This window comes from Rhinoderma darwinii, unplaced genomic scaffold (genome assembly GCF_050947455.1).
Source record: "Rhinoderma darwinii isolate aRhiDar2 unplaced genomic scaffold, aRhiDar2.hap1 Scaffold_4367, whole genome shotgun sequence".
NCBI classification, from domain to species: domain Eukaryota; kingdom Metazoa; phylum Chordata; class Amphibia; order Anura; family Rhinodermatidae; genus Rhinoderma; species Rhinoderma darwinii.
This window is the reverse complement of record NW_027463854.1, coordinates 20324-40329: the sequence shown is the minus strand read 5'-3', so window position 1 is coordinate 40329 and position 20006 is coordinate 20324. Positions and strand designations below refer to the sequence as shown.

At 41.6% G+C, this 20006-nt stretch overlaps 23 non-coding genes across 23 annotated transcripts; all 23 read right to left on the bottom strand.

Annotated features, from left to right (window-relative positions):
* Positions 1–173: 173 nt before the first annotated feature.
* Positions 174–266, bottom strand: TRNAI-UAU (transfer RNA isoleucine (anticodon UAU)). Its single transcript is given in 2 exon segments — positions 174–209; positions 229–266. It is a non-coding gene; the product is annotated as a tRNA-Ile (tRNA).
* Positions 267–545: 279 nt separating this feature from the next.
* On the bottom strand, positions 546–618 carry TRNAR-CCU (transfer RNA arginine (anticodon CCU)). The gene has a single exon. It is a non-coding gene; the product is annotated as a tRNA-Arg (tRNA).
* A 1103-nt stretch (positions 619–1721) lies between these two features.
* Positions 1722–1814, bottom strand: TRNAI-UAU (transfer RNA isoleucine (anticodon UAU)). Its single transcript is given in 2 exon segments — positions 1722–1757; positions 1777–1814. It is a non-coding gene; the product is annotated as a tRNA-Ile (tRNA).
* A 279-nt stretch (positions 1815–2093) lies between these two features.
* Positions 2094–2166, bottom strand: TRNAR-CCU (transfer RNA arginine (anticodon CCU)). Its single transcript has one exon. It is a non-coding gene; the product is annotated as a tRNA-Arg (tRNA).
* Positions 2167–3269: 1103 nt separating this feature from the next.
* TRNAI-UAU (transfer RNA isoleucine (anticodon UAU)) lies at positions 3270–3362 on the bottom strand. The gene is given in 2 exon segments: positions 3270–3305; positions 3325–3362. It is a non-coding gene; the product is annotated as a tRNA-Ile (tRNA).
* Positions 3363–3641: 279 nt separating this feature from the next.
* On the bottom strand, positions 3642–3714 carry TRNAR-CCU (transfer RNA arginine (anticodon CCU)). Its single transcript has one exon. It is a non-coding gene; the product is annotated as a tRNA-Arg (tRNA).
* A 1103-nt stretch (positions 3715–4817) lies between these two features.
* Positions 4818–4910, bottom strand: TRNAI-UAU (transfer RNA isoleucine (anticodon UAU)). Its single transcript is given in 2 exon segments — positions 4818–4853; positions 4873–4910. It is a non-coding gene; the product is annotated as a tRNA-Ile (tRNA).
* Positions 4911–6365: 1455 nt separating this feature from the next.
* On the bottom strand, positions 6366–6458 carry TRNAI-UAU (transfer RNA isoleucine (anticodon UAU)). The gene is given in 2 exon segments: positions 6366–6401; positions 6421–6458. It is a non-coding gene; the product is annotated as a tRNA-Ile (tRNA).
* A 279-nt stretch (positions 6459–6737) lies between these two features.
* Positions 6738–6810, bottom strand: TRNAR-CCU (transfer RNA arginine (anticodon CCU)). Its single transcript has one exon. It is a non-coding gene; the product is annotated as a tRNA-Arg (tRNA).
* Positions 6811–7913: 1103 nt separating this feature from the next.
* On the bottom strand, positions 7914–8006 carry TRNAI-UAU (transfer RNA isoleucine (anticodon UAU)). The gene is given in 2 exon segments: positions 7914–7949; positions 7969–8006. It is a non-coding gene; the product is annotated as a tRNA-Ile (tRNA).
* Positions 8007–8285: 279 nt separating this feature from the next.
* TRNAR-CCU (transfer RNA arginine (anticodon CCU)) lies at positions 8286–8358 on the bottom strand. Its single transcript has one exon. It is a non-coding gene; the product is annotated as a tRNA-Arg (tRNA).
* A 1103-nt stretch (positions 8359–9461) lies between these two features.
* On the bottom strand, positions 9462–9554 carry TRNAI-UAU (transfer RNA isoleucine (anticodon UAU)). Its single transcript is given in 2 exon segments — positions 9462–9497; positions 9517–9554. It is a non-coding gene; the product is annotated as a tRNA-Ile (tRNA).
* Positions 9555–9833: 279 nt separating this feature from the next.
* Positions 9834–9906, bottom strand: TRNAR-CCU (transfer RNA arginine (anticodon CCU)). The gene has a single exon. It is a non-coding gene; the product is annotated as a tRNA-Arg (tRNA).
* Positions 9907–11009: 1103 nt separating this feature from the next.
* TRNAI-UAU (transfer RNA isoleucine (anticodon UAU)) lies at positions 11010–11102 on the bottom strand. The gene is given in 2 exon segments: positions 11010–11045; positions 11065–11102. It is a non-coding gene; the product is annotated as a tRNA-Ile (tRNA).
* Positions 11103–11381: 279 nt separating this feature from the next.
* TRNAR-CCU (transfer RNA arginine (anticodon CCU)) lies at positions 11382–11454 on the bottom strand. The gene has a single exon. It is a non-coding gene; the product is annotated as a tRNA-Arg (tRNA).
* A 1103-nt stretch (positions 11455–12557) lies between these two features.
* TRNAI-UAU (transfer RNA isoleucine (anticodon UAU)) lies at positions 12558–12650 on the bottom strand. The gene is given in 2 exon segments: positions 12558–12593; positions 12613–12650. It is a non-coding gene; the product is annotated as a tRNA-Ile (tRNA).
* Positions 12651–14105: 1455 nt separating this feature from the next.
* TRNAI-UAU (transfer RNA isoleucine (anticodon UAU)) lies at positions 14106–14198 on the bottom strand. The gene is given in 2 exon segments: positions 14106–14141; positions 14161–14198. It is a non-coding gene; the product is annotated as a tRNA-Ile (tRNA).
* A 1455-nt stretch (positions 14199–15653) lies between these two features.
* On the bottom strand, positions 15654–15746 carry TRNAI-UAU (transfer RNA isoleucine (anticodon UAU)). The gene is given in 2 exon segments: positions 15654–15689; positions 15709–15746. It is a non-coding gene; the product is annotated as a tRNA-Ile (tRNA).
* Positions 15747–16025: 279 nt separating this feature from the next.
* On the bottom strand, positions 16026–16098 carry TRNAR-CCU (transfer RNA arginine (anticodon CCU)). Its single transcript has one exon. It is a non-coding gene; the product is annotated as a tRNA-Arg (tRNA).
* Positions 16099–17201: 1103 nt separating this feature from the next.
* Positions 17202–17294, bottom strand: TRNAI-UAU (transfer RNA isoleucine (anticodon UAU)). The gene is given in 2 exon segments: positions 17202–17237; positions 17257–17294. It is a non-coding gene; the product is annotated as a tRNA-Ile (tRNA).
* A 279-nt stretch (positions 17295–17573) lies between these two features.
* TRNAR-CCU (transfer RNA arginine (anticodon CCU)) lies at positions 17574–17646 on the bottom strand. The gene has a single exon. It is a non-coding gene; the product is annotated as a tRNA-Arg (tRNA).
* Positions 17647–18748: 1102 nt separating this feature from the next.
* TRNAI-UAU (transfer RNA isoleucine (anticodon UAU)) lies at positions 18749–18841 on the bottom strand. The gene is given in 2 exon segments: positions 18749–18784; positions 18804–18841. It is a non-coding gene; the product is annotated as a tRNA-Ile (tRNA).
* Positions 18842–19120: 279 nt separating this feature from the next.
* On the bottom strand, positions 19121–19193 carry TRNAR-CCU (transfer RNA arginine (anticodon CCU)). The gene has a single exon. It is a non-coding gene; the product is annotated as a tRNA-Arg (tRNA).
* Positions 19194–20006: the final 813 nt, after the last annotated feature.

Genomic DNA, 20006 nt, shown 5'->3' with positions numbered 1-20006 from the left:
AATGGCTTTTATTTAAGAAAGAGAAAAGGCAAACACCACAGATGGGACTCACCCTTAAAAACGGTATACCTCTTCCATGTATCCCCTTCAATTATGTTTATAGATCATGGGCCATGAGTAAGTTTACTATTCCACTGGAGGTCTAAATAAAGCACAAGAAGGCAAGAAAGGAGTGCTCCAGGTGAGGCTCGAACTCACAACCTCGGCATTGCTCAACAGTTACTGCTTTATAAGTACCGTGAACTGACCGATTGCGCCACTGGAGCTCTTACTGATGTCTGCACGCGTGTCAGTTTTCCACCGTGTGCTGACCGATTGCACCGCGGGATGAAGTGATTCCTCAAGCGTGTCTGTTTTCCATCAATTTTCAAAAACACGACAGCGTTTAAGATAGCGGTCAGTCAAGATACTGTGAGTAATAAGTCATTTACTTCTCTCTTATTAATATATAAAGAAGCATCAGTCCAGTGGATGAAGCCAGTTGAGCACTTTTAATCAGGAACTAAAACAGCAACAGCTTAACTTTAAGAAAGATGAAAGGTAAACACCCCAGATGGGACTTGAACCCACAATCCCTGGCTTAGGAGGCCAGTGCCTTATCCATTAGGCCACTGGGGCTGTAAATTTGCTCTGCGCCGTGGTTTTTTCTTTCCAAAGCAAGCAAACATTCACATGTGATGAGTGAGCGAGAAAGGTTTGTGTTGTACCGTTTGCTTTCCAAATCGGATAAAATCTTAACCGCATGCTTGTTTTTTTAAGAAAAGACTAGGTTCCCTTGTATTGTCGTTCTAATTGCACACTAACAGGACATTTCTAATGCAGATGAAGGAAATCTTAATGGAGTGACAAAACCCTTTAAAAACTGAATACCTCTTAATATGTATTGAGATAAGTATCCAGTGAAGAACCTAGTCGAGCACTTTTAATCTTGAACTAAAACATGCTAATGGCTTTACTTTAAACCCTTGGTGACATCTCACATACAATTATGTTGCTGCTGCCAAGGGATTAGCGCATCGTCACATAACAGTACGTAACAGTGATGGAGCCGGCCCAGAAGCTGGGACAAGTACCCAGTGAAGAAGCCAGAAGAGCACTTATAATCTGGAACCATAACATGCCAATGGCTTTACTTTGAGACAGAGGAAAGGCAAACAATACAGATGGGCGTTAAAGCCACAATCCCTGGCTTAGGAGGCCAGTGCCTTATCCATTAGGCAACTGGGACTTTACTTTTTCTATAAGTGGTTGTTTTTCCAAAGCAATCAAACATTCACTTGTGACTGAGTGATCGAGAATGGTTTGTGTTCTACCGTTTGCTTTCTAGATCTGACAAAATCTTAACCACGTGATTGCTTTTTGTAGACAAGGGAAAGAGGGTCCCTTGTCTTTTCATTATGATCACACACTTACAGGACTCTGCTAATAAAGATGAAGGAAAGCTTATTGGAGGGCCAAAACCTTTAAAAATACCTCTTAATATATATTGGGACAAGTATCCAGTAAAGAAGCAAGTTGAGCACTTTTAATCTGGAACTAAAACATGCCAATGGCTTTTATTTAAGAAAGAGAAAAGGCAAACACCACAGATGGGACTCACCCTTAAAAACGGTATACCTCTTCCATGTATCCCCTTCAATTATGTTTATAGATCATGGGCCATGAGTAAGTTTGCTATTCCACTGGAGGTCTAAATAAAGCACAAGAAGGCAAGAAAGGAGTGCTCCAGGTGAGGCTCGAACTCACAACCTCGGCATTGCTCAACAGTTACTGCTTTATAAGTACCGTGAACTGACCGATTGCGCCACTGGAGCTCTTACTGAAGTCTGCACGCGTGTCAGTTTTCCACCGTGTGCTGACCGATTGCACCGCGGGATGAAGTGATTCCTCAAGCGTGTCTGTTTTCCATCAATTTTCAAAAACACGACAGCGTTTAAGATAGCGGTCAGTCAAGATACTGTGAGTAATAAGTCATTTACTTCTCTCTTATTAATATATAAAGAAGCATCAGTCCAGTGGATGAAGCCAGTTGAGCACTTTTAATCAGGAACTAAAACAGCAACAGCTTAACTTTAAGAAAGATGAAAGGTAAACACCCCAGATGGGACTTGAACCCACAATCCCTGGCTTAGGAGGCCAGTGCCTTATCCATTAGGCCACTGGGGCTGTAAATTTGCTCTGCGCCGTGGTTTTTTCTTTCCAAAGCAAGCAAACATTCACATGTGATGAGTGAGCGAGAAAGGTTTGTGTTGTACCGTTTGCTTTCCAAATCGGATAAAATCTTAACCGCATGCTTGTTTTTTTAAGAAAAGACTAGGTTCCCTTGTATTGTCGTTCTAATTGCACACTAACAGGACATTTCTAATGCAGATGAAGGAAATCTTAATGGAGTGACAAAACCCTTTAAAAACTGAATACCTCTTAATATGTATTGGGACAAGTATCCAGTGAAGAACCTAGTCGAGCACTTTTAATCTTGAACTAAAACATGCTAATGGCTTTACTTTAAACCCTTGGTGACATCTCACATACAATTATGTTGCTGCTGCCAAGGGATTAGCGCATCGTCACATAACAGTACGTAACAGTGATGGAGCCGGCTCAGAAGCTGGGACAAGTACCCAGTGAAGAAGCCAGAAGAGCACTTATAATCTGGAACCATAACATGCCAATGGCTTTACTTTGAGACAGAGGAAAGGCAAACAATACAGATGGGCGTTAAAGCCACAATCCCTGGCTTAGGAGGCCAGTGCCTTATCCATTAGGCAACTGGGGCTTGACTTTTTCTATAAGTGGTTGTTTTTCCAAAGCAATCAAACATTCACTTGTGACTGAGTGATCGAGAATGGTTTGTGTTCTACCGTTTGCTTTCTAGATCTGACAAAATCTTAACCACGTGCTTGCTTTTTGTAGACAAGGGAAAGAGGGTCCCTTGTCTTTTCATTATGATCACACACTTACAGGACTCTGCTAATAAAGATGAAGGAAAGCTTATTGGAGGGCCAAAACCTTTAAAAATACCTCTTAATATATATTGGGACAAGTATCCAGTAAAGAAGCAAGTTGAGCACTTTTAATCTGGAACTAAAACATGCCAATGGCTTTTATTTAAGAAATAGAAAAGGCAAACACCACAGATGGGACTCACCCTTAAAAACGGTATACCTCTTCCATGTATCCCCTTCAATTATGTTTATAGATCATGGGCCATGAGTAAGTTTGCTATTCCACTGGAGGTCTAAATAAAGCACAAGAAGGCAAGAAAGGAGTGCTCCAGGTGAGGCTCGAACTCACAACCTCGGCATTGCTCAACAGTTACTGCTTTATAAGTACCGTGCGCTGACCGATTGCGCCACTGGAGCTCTTACTGATGTCTGCACGCGTGTCCGTTTTCCACCGTGTGCTGACCGATTGCACCGCGGGATGAAGTGATTCCTCAAGCGTGTCTGTTTTCCATCAATTTTCAAAAACACGACAGCGTTTAAGATAGCGGTCAGTCAAGATACTGTGAGTAATAAGTCATTTACTTCTCTCTGATTAATATATAAAGAAGCATCAGTCCAGTGGATGAAGCCAGTTGAGCACTTTTAATCAGGAACTAAAACAGCAACAGCTTAACTTTAAGAAAGATGAAAGGTAAACACCCCAGATGGGACTTGAACCCACAATCCCTGGCCTAGGAGGCCAGTGCCTTATCCATTAGGCCACTGGGGCTGTAAACTTGCTCTGCGCCGTGGTTTTTTCTTTCCAAAGCAAGCAAACATTCACATGTGATGAGTGAGCGAGAAAGGTTTGTGTTGTACCGTTTGCTTTCCAAATCGGATAAAATCTTAACCGCATGCTTGATTTTTTAAGAAAAGACTAGGTTCCCTTGTATTGTGGTTCTAATTGCACACTAACAGGACATTTCTAATGCAGATGAAGGAAATCTTAATGGAGTGACAAAACCCTTTAAAAACTGAATACCTCTTAATATGTATTGGGACAAGTATCCAGTGAAGAACCTAGTCGAGCACTTTTAATCTTGAACTAAAACATGCTAATGGCTTTACTTTAAACCCTTGGTGACATCTCACATACAATTATGTTGCTGCTGCCAAGGGATTAGCGCATCGTCACATAACAGTACGTAACAGTGATGGAGCCGGCTCAGAAGCTGGGACAAGTACCCAGTGAAGAAGCCAGAAGAGCACTTATAATCTGGAACCATAACATGCCAATGGCTTTACTTTGAGACAGAGGAAAGGCAAACAATACAGATGGGCGTTAAAGCCACAATCCCTGGCTTAGGAGGCCAGTGCCTTATCCATTAGGCAACTGGGACTTGACTTTTTCTATAAGTGGTTGTTTTTCCAAAGCAATCAAACATTCACTTGTGACTGAGTGATCGAGAATGGTTTGTGTTCTACCGTTTGCTTTCTAGATCTGACAAAATCTTAACCACGTGCTTGCTTTTTGTAGACAAGGGAAAGAGGGTCCCTTGTCTTTTCATTATGATCACACACTTACAGGACTCTGCTAATAAAGATGAAGGAAAGCTTATTGGAGGGCCAAAACCTTTAAAAATACCTCTTAATATATATTGGGACAAGTATCCAGTAAAGAAGCAAGTTGAGCACTTTTAATCTGGAACTAAAACATGCCAATGGCTTTTATTTAAGAAAGAGAAAAGGCAAACACCACAGATGGGACTCACCCTTAAAAACGGTATACCTCTTCCATGTATCCCCTTCAATTATGTTTATAGATCATGGGCCATGAGTAAGTTTGCTATTCCACTGGAGGTCTAAATAAAGCACAAGAAGGCAAGAAAGGAGTGCTCCAGGTGAGGCTCGAACTCACAACCTCGGCATTGCTCAACAGTTACTGCTTTATAAGTACCGTGCGCTGACCGATTGCGCCACTGGAGCTCTTACTGATGTCTGCACGCGTGTCCGTTTTCCACCGTGTGCTGACCGATTGCACCGCGGGATGAAGTGATTCCTCAAGCGTGTCTGTTTTCCATCAATTTTCAAAAACACGACAGCGTTTAAGATAGCGGTCAGTCAAGATACTGTGAGTAATAAGTCATTTACTTCTCTCTGATTAATATATAAAGAAGCATCAGTCCAGTGGATGAAGCCAGTTGAGCACTTTTAATCAGGAACTAAAACAGCAACAGCTTAACTTTAAGAAAGATGAAAGGTAAACACCCCAGATAGGACTTGAACCCACAATCCCTGGCCTAGGAGGCCAGTGCCTTATCCATTAGGCCACTGGGGCTGTAAACTTGCTCTGCGCCGTGGTTTTTTCTTTCCAAAGCAAGCAAACATTCACATGTGATGAGTGAGCGAGAAAGGTTTGTGTTGTACCGTTTGCTTTCCAAATCGGATAAAATCTTAACCGCATGCTTGATTTTTTAAGAAAAGACTAGGTTCCCTTGTATTGTCGTTCTAATTGCACACTAACAGGACATTTCTAATGCAGATGAAGGAAATCTTAATGGAGTGACAAAACCCTTTAAAAACTGAATACCTCTTAATATGTATTGGGACAAGTATCCAGTGAAGAACCTAGTCGAGCACTTTTAATCTTGAACTAAAACATGCTAATGGCTTTACTTTAAACCCTTGGTGACATCTCACATACAATTATGTTGCTGCTGCCAAGGGATTAGCGCATCGTCACATAACAGTACGTAACAGTGATGGAGCCGGCTCAGAAGCTGGGACAAGTACCCAGTGAAGAAGCCAGAAGAGCACTTATAATCTGGAACCATAACATGCCAATGGCTTTACTTTGAGACAGAGGAAAGGCAAACAATACAGATGGGCGTTAAAGCCACAATCCCTGGCTTAGGAGGCCAGTGCCTTATCCATTAGGCAACTGGGACTTGACTTGTTCTATAAGTGGTTGTTTTTCCAAAGCAATCAAACATTCACTTGTGACTGAGTGATCAAGAATGGTTTGTGTTCTACCGTTTGCTTTCTAGATCTGACAAAATCTTAACCACGTGCTTGCTTTTTGTAGACAAAGGAAAGAGGGTCCCTTGTCTTTTCATTATGATCACACACTTACAGGACTCTGCTAATAAAGATGAAGGAAAGCTTATTGGAGGGCCAAAACCTTTAAAAATACCTCTTAATATATATTGGGACAAGTATCCAGTAAAGAAGCAAGTTGAGCACTTTTAATCTGGAACTAAAACATGCCAATGGCTTTTATTTAAGAAAGAGAAAAGGCAAACACCACAGATGGGACTCACCCTTAAAAACGGTATACCTCTTCCATGTATCCCCTTCAATTATGTTTATAGATCATGGGCCATGAGTAAGTTTGCTATTCCACTGGAGGTCTAAATAAAGCACAAGAAGGCAAGAAAGGAGTGCTCCAGGTGAGGCTCGAACTCACAACCTCGGCATTGCTCAACAGTTACTGCTTTATAAGTACCGTGAACTGACCGATTGCGCCACTGGAGCTCTTACTGATGTCTGCACGCGTGTCAGTTTTCCACCGTGTGCTGACCGATTGCACCGCGGGATGAAGTGATTCCTCAAGCGTGTCTGTTTTCCATCAATTTTCAAAAACACGACAGCGTTTAAGATAGCGGTCAGTCAAGATACTGTGAGTAATAAGTCATTTACTTCTCTCTTATTAATATATAAAGAAGCATCAGTCCAGTGGATGAAGCCAGTTGAGCACTTTTAATCAGGAACTAAAACAGCAACAGCTTAACTTTAAGAAAGATGAAAGGTAAACACCCCAGATGGGACTTGAACCCACAATCCCTGGCTTAGGAGGCCAGTGCCTTATCCATTAGGCCACTGGGGCTGTAAATTTGCTCTGCGCCGTGGTTTTTTCTTTCCAAAGCAAGCAAACATTCACATGTGATGAGTGAGCGAGAAAGGTTTGTGTTGTACCGTTTGCTTTCCAAATCGGATAAAATCTTAACCGCATGCTTGTTTTTTTAAGAAAAGACTAGGTTCCCTTGTATTGTCGTTCTAATTGCACACTAACAGGACATTTCTAATGCAGATGAAGGAAATCTTAATGGAGTGACAAAACCCTTTAAAAACTGAATACCTCTTAATATGTATTGAGATAAGTATCCAGTGAAGAACCTAGTCGAGCACTTTTAATCTTGAACTAAAACATGCTAATGGCTTTACTTTAAACCCTTGGTGACATCTCACATACAATTATGTTGCTGCTGCCAAGGGATTAGCGCATCGTCACATAACAGTACGTAACAGTGATGGAGCCGGCCCAGAAGCTGGGACAAGTACCCAGTGAAGAAGCCAGAAGAGCACTTATAATCTGGAACCATAACATGCCAATGGCTTTACTTTGAGACAGAGGAAAGGCAAACAATACAGATGGGCGTTAAAGCCACAATCCCTGGCTTAGGAGGCCAGTGCCTTATCCATTAGGCAACTGGGACTTTACTTTTTCTATAAGTGGTTGTTTTTCCAAAGCAATCAAACATTCACTTGTGACTGAGTGATCGAGAATGGTTTGTGTTCTACCGTTTGCTTTCTAGATCTGACAAAATCTTAACCACGTGATTGCTTTTTGTAGACAAGGGAAAGAGGGTCCCTTGTCTTTTCATTATGATCACACACTTACAGGACTCTGCTAATAAAGATGAAGGAAAGCTTATTGGAGGGCCAAAACCTTTAAAAATACCTCTTAATATATATTGGGACAAGTATCCAGTAAAGAAGCAAGTTGAGCACTTTTAATCTGGAACTAAAACATGCCAATGGCTTTTATTTAAGAAAGAGAAAAGGCAAACACCACAGATGGGACTCACCCTTAAAAACGGTATACCTCTTCCATGTATCCCCTTCAATTATGTTTATAGATCATGGGCCATGAGTAAGTTTGCTATTCCACTGGAGGTCTAAATAAAGCACAAGAAGGCAAGAAAGGAGTGCTCCAGGTGAGGCTCGAACTCACAACCTCGGCATTGCTCAACAGTTACTGCTTTATAAGTACCGTGAACTGACCGATTGCGCCACTGGAGCTCTTACTGAAGTCTGCACGCGTGTCAGTTTTCCACCGTGTGCTGACCGATTGCACCGCGGGATGAAGTGATTCCTCAAGCGTGTCTGTTTTCCATCAATTTTCAAAAACACGACAGCGTTTAAGATAGCGGTCAGTCAAGATACTGTGAGTAATAAGTCATTTACTTCTCTCTTATTAATATATAAAGAAGCATCAGTCCAGTGGATGAAGCCAGTTGAGCACTTTTAATCAGGAACTAAAACAGCAACAGCTTAACTTTAAGAAAGATGAAAGGTAAACACCCCAGATGGGACTTGAACCCACAATCCCTGGCTTAGGAGGCCAGTGCCTTATCCATTAGGCCACTGGGGCTGTAAATTTGCTCTGCGCCGTGGTTTTTTCTTTCCAAAGCAAGCAAACATTCACATGTGATGAGTGAGCGAGAAAGGTTTGTGTTGTACCGTTTGCTTTCCAAATCGGATAAAATCTTAACCGCATGCTTGATTTTTTAAGAAAAGACTAGGTTCCCTTGTATTGTCGTTCTAATTGCACACTAACAGGACATTTCTAATGCAGATGAAGGAAATCTTAATGGAGTGACAAAACCCTTTAAAAACTGAATACCTCTTAATATGTATTGGGACAAGTATCCAGTGAAGAACCTAGTCGAGCACTTTTAATCTTGAACTAAAACATGCTAATGGCTTTACTTTAAACCCTTGGTGACATCTCACATACAATTATGTTGCTGCTGCCAAGGGATTAGCGCATCGTCACATAACAGTACGTAACAGTGATGGAGCCGGCTCAGAAGCTGGGACAAGTACCCAGTGAAGAAGCCAGAAGAGCACTTATAATCTGGAACCATAACATGCCAATGGCTTTACTTTGAGACAGAGGAAAGGCAAACAATACAGATGGGCGTTAAAGCCACAATCCCTGGCTTAGGAGGCCAGTGCCTTATCCATTAGGCAACTGGGACTTGACTTGTTCTATAAGTGGTTGTTTTTCCAAAGCAATCAAACATTCACTTGTGACTGAGTGATCAAGAATGGTTTGTGTTCTACCGTTTGCTTTCTAGATCTGACAAAATCTTAACCACGTGCTTGCTTTTTGTAGACAAAGGAAAGAGGGTCCCTTGTCTTTTCATTATGATCACACACTTACAGGACTCTGCTAATAAAGATGAAGGAAAGCTTATTGGAGGGCCAAAACCTTTAAAAATACCTCTTAATATATATTGGGACAAGTATCCAGTAAAGAAGCAAGTTGAGCACTTTTAATCTGGAACTAAAACATGCCAATGGCTTTTATTTAAGAAAGAGAAAAGGCAAACACCACAGATGGGACTCACCCTTAAAAACGGTATACCTCTTCCATGTATCCCCTTCAATTATGTTTATAGATCATGGGCCATGAGTAAGTTTGCTATTCCACTGGAGGTCTAAATAAAGCACAAGAAGGCAAGAAAGGAGTGCTCCAGGTGAGGCTCGAACTCACAACCTCGGCATTGCTCAACAGTTACTGCTTTATAAGTACCGTGAACTGACCGATTGCGCCACTGGAGCTCTTACTGATGTCTGCACGCGTGTCAGTTTTCCACCGTGTGCTGACCGATTGCACCGCGGGATGAAGTGATTCCTCAAGCGTGTCTGTTTTCCATCAATTTTCAAAAACACGACAGCGTTTAAGATAGCGGTCAGTCAAGATACTGTGAGTAATAAGTCATTTACTTCTCTCTTATTAATATATAAAGAAGCATCAGTCCAGTGGATGAAGCCAGTTGAGCACTTTTAATCAGGAACTAAAACAGCAACAGCTTAACTTTAAGAAAGATGAAAGGTAAACACCCCAGATGGGACTTGAACCCACAATCCCTGGCTTAGGAGGCCAGTGCCTTATCCATTAGGCCACTGGGGCTGTAAATTTGCTCTGCGCCGTGGTTTTTTCTTTCCAAAGCAAGCAAACATTCACATGTGATGAGTGAGCGAGAAAGGTTTGTGTTGTACCGTTTGCTTTCCAAATCGGATAAAATCTTAACCGCATGCTTGTTTTTTTAAGAAAAGACTAGGTTCCCTTGTATTGTCGTTCTAATTGCACACTAACAGGACATTTCTAATGCAGATGAAGGAAATCTTAATGGAGTGACAAAACCCTTTAAAAACTGAATACCTCTTAATATGTATTGAGATAAGTATCCAGTGAAGAACCTAGTCGAGCACTTTTAATCTTGAACTAAAACATGCTAATGGCTTTACTTTAAACCCTTGGTGACATCTCACATACAATTATGTTGCTGCTGCCAAGGGATTAGCGCATCGTCACATAACAGTACGTAACAGTGATGGAGCCGGCCCAGAAGCTGGGACAAGTACCCAGTGAAGAAGCCAGAAGAGCACTTATAATCTGGAACCATAACATGCCAATGGCTTTACTTTGAGACAGAGGAAAGGCAAACAATACAGATGGGCGTTAAAGCCACAATCCCTGGCTTAGGAGGCCAGTGCCTTATCCATTAGGCAACTGGGACTTTACTTTTTCTATAAGTGGTTGTTTTTCCAAAGCAATCAAACATTCACTTGTGACTGAGTGATCGAGAATGGTTTGTGTTCTACCGTTTGCTTTCTAGATCTGACAAAATCTTAACCACGTGATTGCTTTTTGTAGACAAGGGAAAGAGGGTCCCTTGTCTTTTCATTATGATCACACACTTACAGGACTCTGCTAATAAAGATGAAGGAAAGCTTATTGGAGGGCCAAAACCTTTAAAAATACCTCTTAATATATATTGGGACAAGTATCCAGTAAAGAAGCAAGTTGAGCACTTTTAATCTGGAACTAAAACATGCCAATGGCTTTTATTTAAGAAAGAGAAAAGGCAAACACCACAGATGGGACTCACCCTTAAAAACGGTATACCTCTTCCATGTATCCCCTTCAATTATGTTTATAGATCATGGGCCATGAGTAAGTTTGCTATTCCACTGGAGGTCTAAATAAAGCACAAGAAGGCAAGAAAGGAGTGCTCCAGGTGAGGCTCGAACTCACAACCTCGGCATTGCTCAACAGTTACTGCTTTATAAGTACCGTGAACTGACCGATTGCGCCACTGGAGCTCTTACTGAAGTCTGCACGCGTGTCAGTTTTCCACCGTGTGCTGACCGATTGCACCGCGGGATGAAGTGATTCCTCAAGCGTGTCTGTTTTCCATCAATTTTCAAAAACACGACAGCGTTTAAGATAGCGGTCAGTCAAGATACTGTGAGTAATAAGTCATTTACTTCTCTCTGATTAATATATAATGAAGCATCAGTCCAGTGGATGAAGCCAGTTGAGCACTTTTAATCAGGAACTAAAACAGCAACAGCTTAACTTTAAGAAAGATGAAAGGTAAACACCCCAGATGGGACTTGAACCCACAATCCCTGGCCTAGGAGGCCAGTGCCTTATCCATTAGGCCACTGGGGCTGTAAACTTGCTCTGCGCCGTGGTTTTTTCTTTCCAAAGCAAGCAAACATTCACATGTGATGAGTGAGCGAGAAAGGTTTGTGTTGTACCGTTTGCTTTCCAAATCGGATAAAATCTTAACCGCATGCTTGATTTTTTAAGAAAAGACTAGGTTCCCTTGTATTGTGGTTCTAATTGCACACTAACAGGACATTTCTAATGCAGATGAAGGAAATCTTAATGGAGTGACAAAACCCTTTAAAAACTGAATACCTCTTAATATGTATTGGGACAAGTATCCAGTGAAGAACCTAGTCGAGCACTTTTAATCTTGAACTAAAACATGCTAATGGCTTTACTTTAAACCCTTGGTGACATCTCACATACAATTATGTTGCTGCTGCCAAGGGATTAGCGCATTGTCACATAACAGTACGTAACAGTGATGGAGCCGGCTCAGAAGCTGGGACAAGTACCCAGTGAAGAAGCCAGAAGAGCACTTATAATCTGGAACCATAACATGCCAATGGCTTTACTTTGAGACAGAGGAAAGGCAAACAATACAGATGGGCGTTAAAGCCACAATCCCTGGCTTAGGAGGCCAGTGCCTTATCCATTAGGCAACTGGGGCTTGACTTTTTCTATAAGTGGTTGTTTTTTCAAAGCAATCAAACATTCACTTGTGACTGAGTGATCGAGAATGGTTTGTGTTCTACCGTTTGCTTTCTAGATCTGACAAAATCTTAACCACGTGCTTGCTTTTTGTAGACAAGGGAAAGAGGGTCCCTTGTCTTTTCATTATGATCACACACTTACAGGACTCTGCTAATAAAGATGAAGGAAAGCTTATTGGAGGGCCAAAACCTTTAAAAATACCTCTTAATATATATTGGGACAAGTATCCAGTAAAGAAGCAAGTTGAGCACTTTTAATCTGGAACTAAAACATGCCAATGGCTTTTATTTAAGAAATAGAAAAGGCAAACACCACAGATGGGACTCACCCTTTAAAACGGTATACCTCTTCCATGTATCCCCTTCAATTATGTTTATAGATCATGGGCCATGAGTAAGTTTGCTATTCCACTGGAGGTCTAAATAAAGCACAAGAAGGCAAGAAAGGAGTGCTCCAGGTGAGGCTCGAACTCACAACCTCGGCATTGCTCAACAGTTACTGCTTTATAAGTACCGTGCGCTGACCGATTGCGCCACTGGAGCTCTTACTAATGTCTGCACGCGTGTCCGTTTTCCACCGTGTGCTGACCGATTGCACCGCGGGATGAAGTGATTCCTCAAGCGTGTCTGTTTTCCATCAATTTTCAAAAACACGACAGCGTTTAAGATAGCGGTCAGTCAAGATACTGTGAGTAATAAGTCATTTACTTCTCTCTTATTAATATATAAAGAAGCATCAGTCCAGTGGATGAAGCCAGTTGAGCACTTTTAATCAGGAACTAAAACAGCAACAGCTTAACTTTAAGAAAGATGAAAGGTAAACACCCCAGATAGGACTTGAACCCACAATCCCTGGCCTAGGAGGCCAGTGCCTTATCCATTAGGCCACTGGGGCTGTAAACTTGCTCTGCGCCGTGGTTTTTTCTTTCCAAAGCAAGCAAACATTCACATGTGATGAGTGAGCGAGAAAGGTTTGTGTTGTACCGTTTGCTTTCCAAATCGGATAAAATCTTAACCGCATGCTTGATTTTTTAAGAAAAGACTAGGTTCCCTTGTATTGTCGTTCTAATTGCACACTAACAGGACATTTCTAATGCAGATGAAGGAAATCTTAATGGAGTGACAAAACCCTTTAAAAACTGAATACCTCTTAATATGTATTGGGACAAGTATCCAGTGAAGAACCTAGTCGAGCACTTTTAATCTTGAACTAAAACATGCTAATGGCTTTACTTTAAACCCTTGGTGACATCTCACATACAATTATGTTGCTGCTGCCAAGGGATTAGCGCATCGTCACATAACAGTACGTAACAGTGATGGAGCCGGCTCAGAAGCTGGGACAAGTACCCAGTGAAGAAGCCAGAAGAGCACTTATAATCTGGAACCATAACATGCCAATGGCTTTACTTTGAGACAGAGGAAAGGCAAACAATACAGATGGGCGTTAAAGCCACAATCCCTGGCTTAGGAGGCCAGTGCCTTATCCATTAGGCAACTGGGACTTGACTTTTTCTATAAGTGGTTGTTTTTCCAAAGCAATCAAACATTCACTTGTGACTGAGTGATCGAGAATGGTTTGTGTTCTACCGTTTGCTTTCTAGATCTGACAAAATCTTAACCACGTGCTTGCTTTTTGTAGACAAGGGAAAGAGGGTCCCTTGTCTTTTCATTATGATCACACACTTACAGGACTCTGCTAATAAAGATGAAGGAAAGCTTATTGGAGGGCCAAAACCTTTAAAAATACCTCTTAATATATATTGGGACAAGTATCCAGTAAAGAAGCAAGTTGAGCACTTTTAATCTGGAACTAAAACATGCCAATGGCTTTTATTTAAGAAAGAGAAAAGGCAAACACCACAGATGGGACTCACCCTTAAAAACGGTATACCTCTTCCATGTATCCCCTTCAATTATGTTTATAGATCATGGGCCATGAGTAAGTTTGCTATTCCACTGGAGGTCTAAATAAAGCACAAGAAGGCAAGAAAGGAGTGCTCCAGGTGAGGCTCGAACTCACAACCTCGGCATTGCTCAACAGTTACTGCTTTATAAGTACCGTGCGCTGACCGATTGCGCCACTGGAGCTCTTACTGATGTCTGCACGCGTGTCCGTTTTCCACCGTGTGCTGACCGATTGCACCGCGGGATGAAGTGATTCCTCAAGCGTGTCTGTTTTCCATCAATTTTCAAAAACACGACAGCGTTTAAGATAGCGGTCAGTCAAGATACTGTGAGTAATAAGTCATTTACTTCTCTCTGATTAATATATAAAGAAGCATCAGTCCAGTGGATGAAGCCAGTTGAGCACTTTTAATCAGGAACTAAAACAGCAACAGCTTAACTTTAAGAAAGATGAAAGGTAAACACCCCAGATAGGACTTGAACCCACAATCCCTGGCCTAGGAGGCCAGTGCCTTATCCATTAGGCCACTGGGGCTGTAAACTTGCTCTGCGCCGTGGTTTTTTCTTTCCAAAGCAAGCAAACATTCACATGTGATGAGTGAGCGAGAAAGGTTTGTGTTGTACCGTTTGCTTTCCAAATCGGATAAAATCTTAACCGCATGCTTGATTTTTTAAGAAAAGACTAGGTTCCCTTGTATTGTCGTTCTAATTGCACACTAACAGGACATTTCTAATGCAGATGAAGGAAATCTTAATGGAGTGACAAAACCCTTTAAAAACTGAATACCTCTTAATATGTATTGGGACAAGTATCCAGTGAAGAACCTAGTCGAGCACTTTTAATCTTGAACTAAAACATGCTAATGGCTTTACTTTAAACCCTTGGTGACATCTCACATACAATTATGTTGCTGCTGCCAAGGGATTAGCGCATCGTCACATAACAGTACGTAACAGTGATGGAGCCGGCTCAGAAGCTGGGACAAGTACCCAGTGAAGAAGCCAGAAGAGCACTTATAATCTGGAACCATAACATGCCAATGGCTTTACTTTGAGACAGAGGAAAGGCAAACAATACAGATGGGCGTTAAAGCCACAATCCCTGGCTTAGGAGGCCAGTGCCTTATCCATTAGGCAACTGGGACTTGACTTGTTCTATAAGTGGTTGTTTTTCCAAAGCAATCAAACATTCACTTGTGACTGAGTGATCAAGAATGGTTTGTGTTCTACCGTTTGCTTTCTAGATCTGACAAAATCTTAACCACGTGCTTGCTTTTTGTAGACAAAGGAAAGAGGGTCCCTTGTCTTTTCATTATGATCACACACTTACAGGACTCTGCTAATAAAGATGAAGGAAAGCTTATTGGAGGGCCAAAACCTTTAAAAATACCTCTTAATATATATTGGGACAAGTATCCAGTAAAGAAGCAAGTTGAGCACTTTTAATCTGGAACTAAAACATGCCAATGGCTTTTATTTAAGAAAGAGAAAAGGCAAACACCACAGATGGGACTCACCCTTAAAAACGGTATACCTCTTCCATGTATCCCCTTCAATTATGTTTATAGATCATGGGCCATGAGTAAGTTTGCTATTCCACTGGAGGTCTAAATAAAGCACAAGAAGGCAAGAAAGGAGTGCTCCAGGTGAGGCTCGAACTCACAACCTCGGCATTGCTCAACAGTTACTGCTTTATAAGTACCGTGAACTGACCGATTGCGCCACTGGAGCTCTTACTGATGTCTGCACGCGTGTCAGTTTTCCACCGTGTGCTGACCGATTGCACCGCGGGATGAAGTGATTCCTCAAGCGTGTCTGTTTTCCATCAATTTTCAAAAACACGACAGCGTTTAAGATAGCGGTCAGTCAAGATACTGTGAGTAATAAGTCATTTACTTCTCTCTTATTAATATATAAAGAAGCATCAGTCCAGTGGATGAAGCCAGTTGAGCACTTTTAATCAGGAACTAAAACAGCAACAGCTTAACTTTAAGAAAGATGAAAGGTAAACACCCCAGATGGGACTTGAACCCACAATCCCTGGCTTAGGAGGCCAGTGCCTTATCCATTAGGCCACTGGGGCTGTAAATTTGCTCTGCGCCGTGGTTTTTTCTTTCCAAAGCAAGCAAACATTCACATGTGATGAGTGAGCGAGAAAGGTTTGTGTTGTACCGTTTGCTTTCCAAATCGGATAAAATCTTAACCGCATGCTTGATTTTTTAAGAAAAGACTAGGTTCCCTTGTATTGTCGTTCTAATTGCACACTAACAGGACATTTCTAATGCAGATGAAGGAAATCTTAATGGAGTGACAAAACCCTTTAAAAACTGAATACCTCTTAATATGTATTGGGACAAGTATCCAGTGAAGAACCTAGTCGAGCACTTTTAATCTTGAACTAAAACATGCTAATGGCTTTACTTTAAACCCTTGGTGACATCTCACATACAATTATGTTGCTGCTGCCAAGGGATTAGCGCATCGTCACATAACAGTACGTAACAGTGATGGAGCCGGCTCAGAAGCTGGGACAAGTACCCAGTGAAGAAGCCAGAAGAGCACTTATAATCTGGAACCATAACATGCCAATGGCTTTACTTTGAGACAGAGGAAAGGCAAACAATACAGATGGGCGTTAAAGCCACAATCCCTGGCTTAGGAGGCCAGTGCCTTATCCATTAGGCAACTGGGACTTGAATTGTTCTATAAGTGGTTGTTTTTCCAAAGCAATCAAACATTCACTTGTGACTGAGTGATCAAGAATGGTTTGTGTTCTACCGTTTGCTTTCTAGATCTGACAAAATCTTAACCACGTGCTTGCTTTTTGTAGACAAAGGAAAGAGGGTCCCTTGTCTTTTCATTATGATCACACACTTACAGGACTCTGCTAATAAAGATGAAGGAAAGCTTATTGGAGGGCCAAAACCTTTAAAAATACCTCTTAATATATATTGGGACAAGTATCCAGTAAAGAAGCAAGTTGAGCACTTTTAATCTGGAACTAAAACATGCCAATGGCTTTTATTTAAGAAAGAGAAAAGGCAAACACCACAGATGGGACTCACCCTTAAAAACGGTATACCTCTTCCATGTATCCCCTTCAATTATGTTTATAGATCATGGGCCATGAGTAAGTTTGCTATTCCACTGGAGGTCTAAATAAAGCACAAGAAGGCAAGAAAGGAGTGCTCCAGGTGAGGCTCGAACTCACAACCTCGGCATTGCTCAACAGTTACTGCTTTATAAGTACCGTGAACTGACCGATTGCGCCACTGGAGCTCTTACTGATGTCTGCACGCGTGTCAGTTTTCCACCGTGTGCTGACCGATTGCACCGCGGGATGAAGTGATTCCTCAAGCGTGTCTGTTTTCCATCAATTTTCAAAAACACGACAGCGTTTAAGATAGCGGTCAGTCAAGATACTGTGAGTAATAAGTCATTTACTTCTCTCTTATTAATATATAAAGAAGCATCAGTCCAGTGGATGAAGCCAGTTGAGCACTTTTAATCAGGAACTAAAACAGCAACAGCTTAACTTTAAGAAAGATGAAAGGTAAACACCCCAGATGGGACTTGAACCCACAATCCCTGGCTTAGGAGGCCAGTGCCTTATCCATTAGGCCACTGGGGCTGTAAATTTGCTCTGCGCCGTGGTTTTTTCTTTCCAAAGCAAGCAAACATTCACATGTGATGAGTGAGCGAGAAAGGTTTGTGTTGTACCGTTTGCTTTCCAAATCGGATAAAATCTTAACCGCATGCTTGTTTTTTTAAGAAAAGACTAGGTTCCCTTGTATTGTCGTTCTAATTGCACACTAACAGGACATTTCTAATGCAGATGAAGGAAATCTTAATGGAGTGACAAAACCCTTTAAAAACTGAATACCTCTTAATATGTATTGAGATAAGTATCCAGTGAAGAACCTAGTCGAGCACTTTTAATCTTGAACTAAAACATGCTAATGGCTTTACTTTAAACCCTTGGTGACATCTCACATACAATTATGTTGCTGCTGCCAAGGGATTAGCGCATCGTCACATAACAGTACGTAACAGTGATGGAGCCGGCCCAGAAGCTGGGACAAGTACCCAGTGAAGAAGCCAGAAGAGCACTTATAATCTGGAACCATAACATGCCAATGGCTTTACTTTGAGACAGAGGAAAGGCACAGATACAGATGGGCGTTAAAGCCACAATCCCTGGCTTAGGAGGCCAGTGCCTTATCCATTAGGCAACTGGGACTTTACTTTTTCTATAAGTGGTTGTTTTTCCAAAGCAATCAAACATTCACTTGTGACTGAGTGATCGAGAATGGTTTGTGTTCTACCGTTTGCTTTCTAGATCTGACAAAATCTTAACCACGTGATTGCTTTTTGTAGACAAGGGAAAGAGGGTCCCTTGTCTTTTCATTATGATCACACACTTACAGGACTCTGCTAATAAAGATGAAGGAAAGCTTATTGGAGGGCCAAAACCTTTAAAAATACCTCTTAATATATATTGGGACAAGTATCCAGTAAAGAAGCAAGTTGAGCACTTTTAATCTGGAACTAAAACATGCCAATGGCTTTTATTTAAGAAAGAGAAAAGGCAAACACCACAGATGGGACTCACCCTTAAAAACGGTATACCTCTTCCATGTATCCCCTTCAATTATGTTTATAGATCATGGGCCATGAGTAAGTTTGCTATTCCACTGGAGGTCTAAATAAAGCACAAGAAGGCAAGAAAGGAGTGCTCCAGGTGAGGCTCGAACTCACAACCTCGGCATTGCTCAACAGTTACTGCTTTATAAGTACCGTGAACTGACCGATTGCGCCACTGGAGCTCTTACTGAAGTCTGCACGCGTGTCAGTTTTCCACCGTGTGCTGACCGATTGCACCGCGGGATGAAGTGATTCCTCAAGCGTGTCTGTTTTCCATCAATTTTCAAAAACACGACAGCGTTTAAGATAGCGGTCAGTCAAGATACTGTGAGTAATAAGTCATTTACTTCTCTCTTATTAATATATAAAGAAGCATCAGTCCAGTGGATGAAGCCAGTTGAGCACTTTTAATCAGGAACTAAAACAGCAACAGCTTAACTTTAAGAAAGATGAAAGGTAAACACCCCAGATGGGACTTGAACCCACAATCCCTGGCTTAGGAGGCCAGTGCCTTATCCATTAGGCCACTGGGGCTGTAAATTTGCTCTGCACCGTGGTTTTTTCTTTCCAAAGCAAGCAAACATTCACATGTGATGAGTGAGCGAGAAAGGTTTGTGTTGTACCGTTTGCTTTCCAAATCGGATAAAATCTTAACCGCATGCTTGTTTTTTTAAGAAAAGACTAGGTTCCCTTGTATTGTCGTTCTAATTGCACACTAACAGGACATTTCTAATGCAGATGAAGGAAATCTTAATGGAGTGACAAAACCCTTTAAAAACTGAATACCTCTTAATATGTATTGGGACAAGTATCCAGTGAAGAACCTAGTCGAGCACTTTTAATCTTGAACTAAAACATGCTAATGGCTTTACTTTAAACCCTTGGTGACATCTCACATACAATTATGTTGCTGCTGCCAAGGGATTAGCGCATCGTCACATAACAGTACGTAACAGTGATGGAGCCGGCTCAGAAGCTGGGACAAGTACCCAGTGAAGAAGCCAGAAGAGCACTTATAATCTGGAACCATAACATGCCAATGGCTTTACTTTGAGACAGAGGAAAGGCAAACAATACAGATGGGCGTTAAAGCCACAATCCCTGGCTTAGGAGGCCAGTGCCTTATCCATTAGGCAACTGGGGCTTGACTTTTTCTATAAGTGGTTGTTTTTCCAAAGCAATCAAACATTCACTTGTGACTGAGTGATCGAGAATGGTTTGTGTTCTACCGTTTGCTTTCTAGATCTGACAAAATCTTAACCACGTGCTTGCTTTTTGTAGACAAGGGAAAGAGGGTCCCTTGTCTTTTCATTATGATCACACACTTACAGGACTCTGCTAATAAAG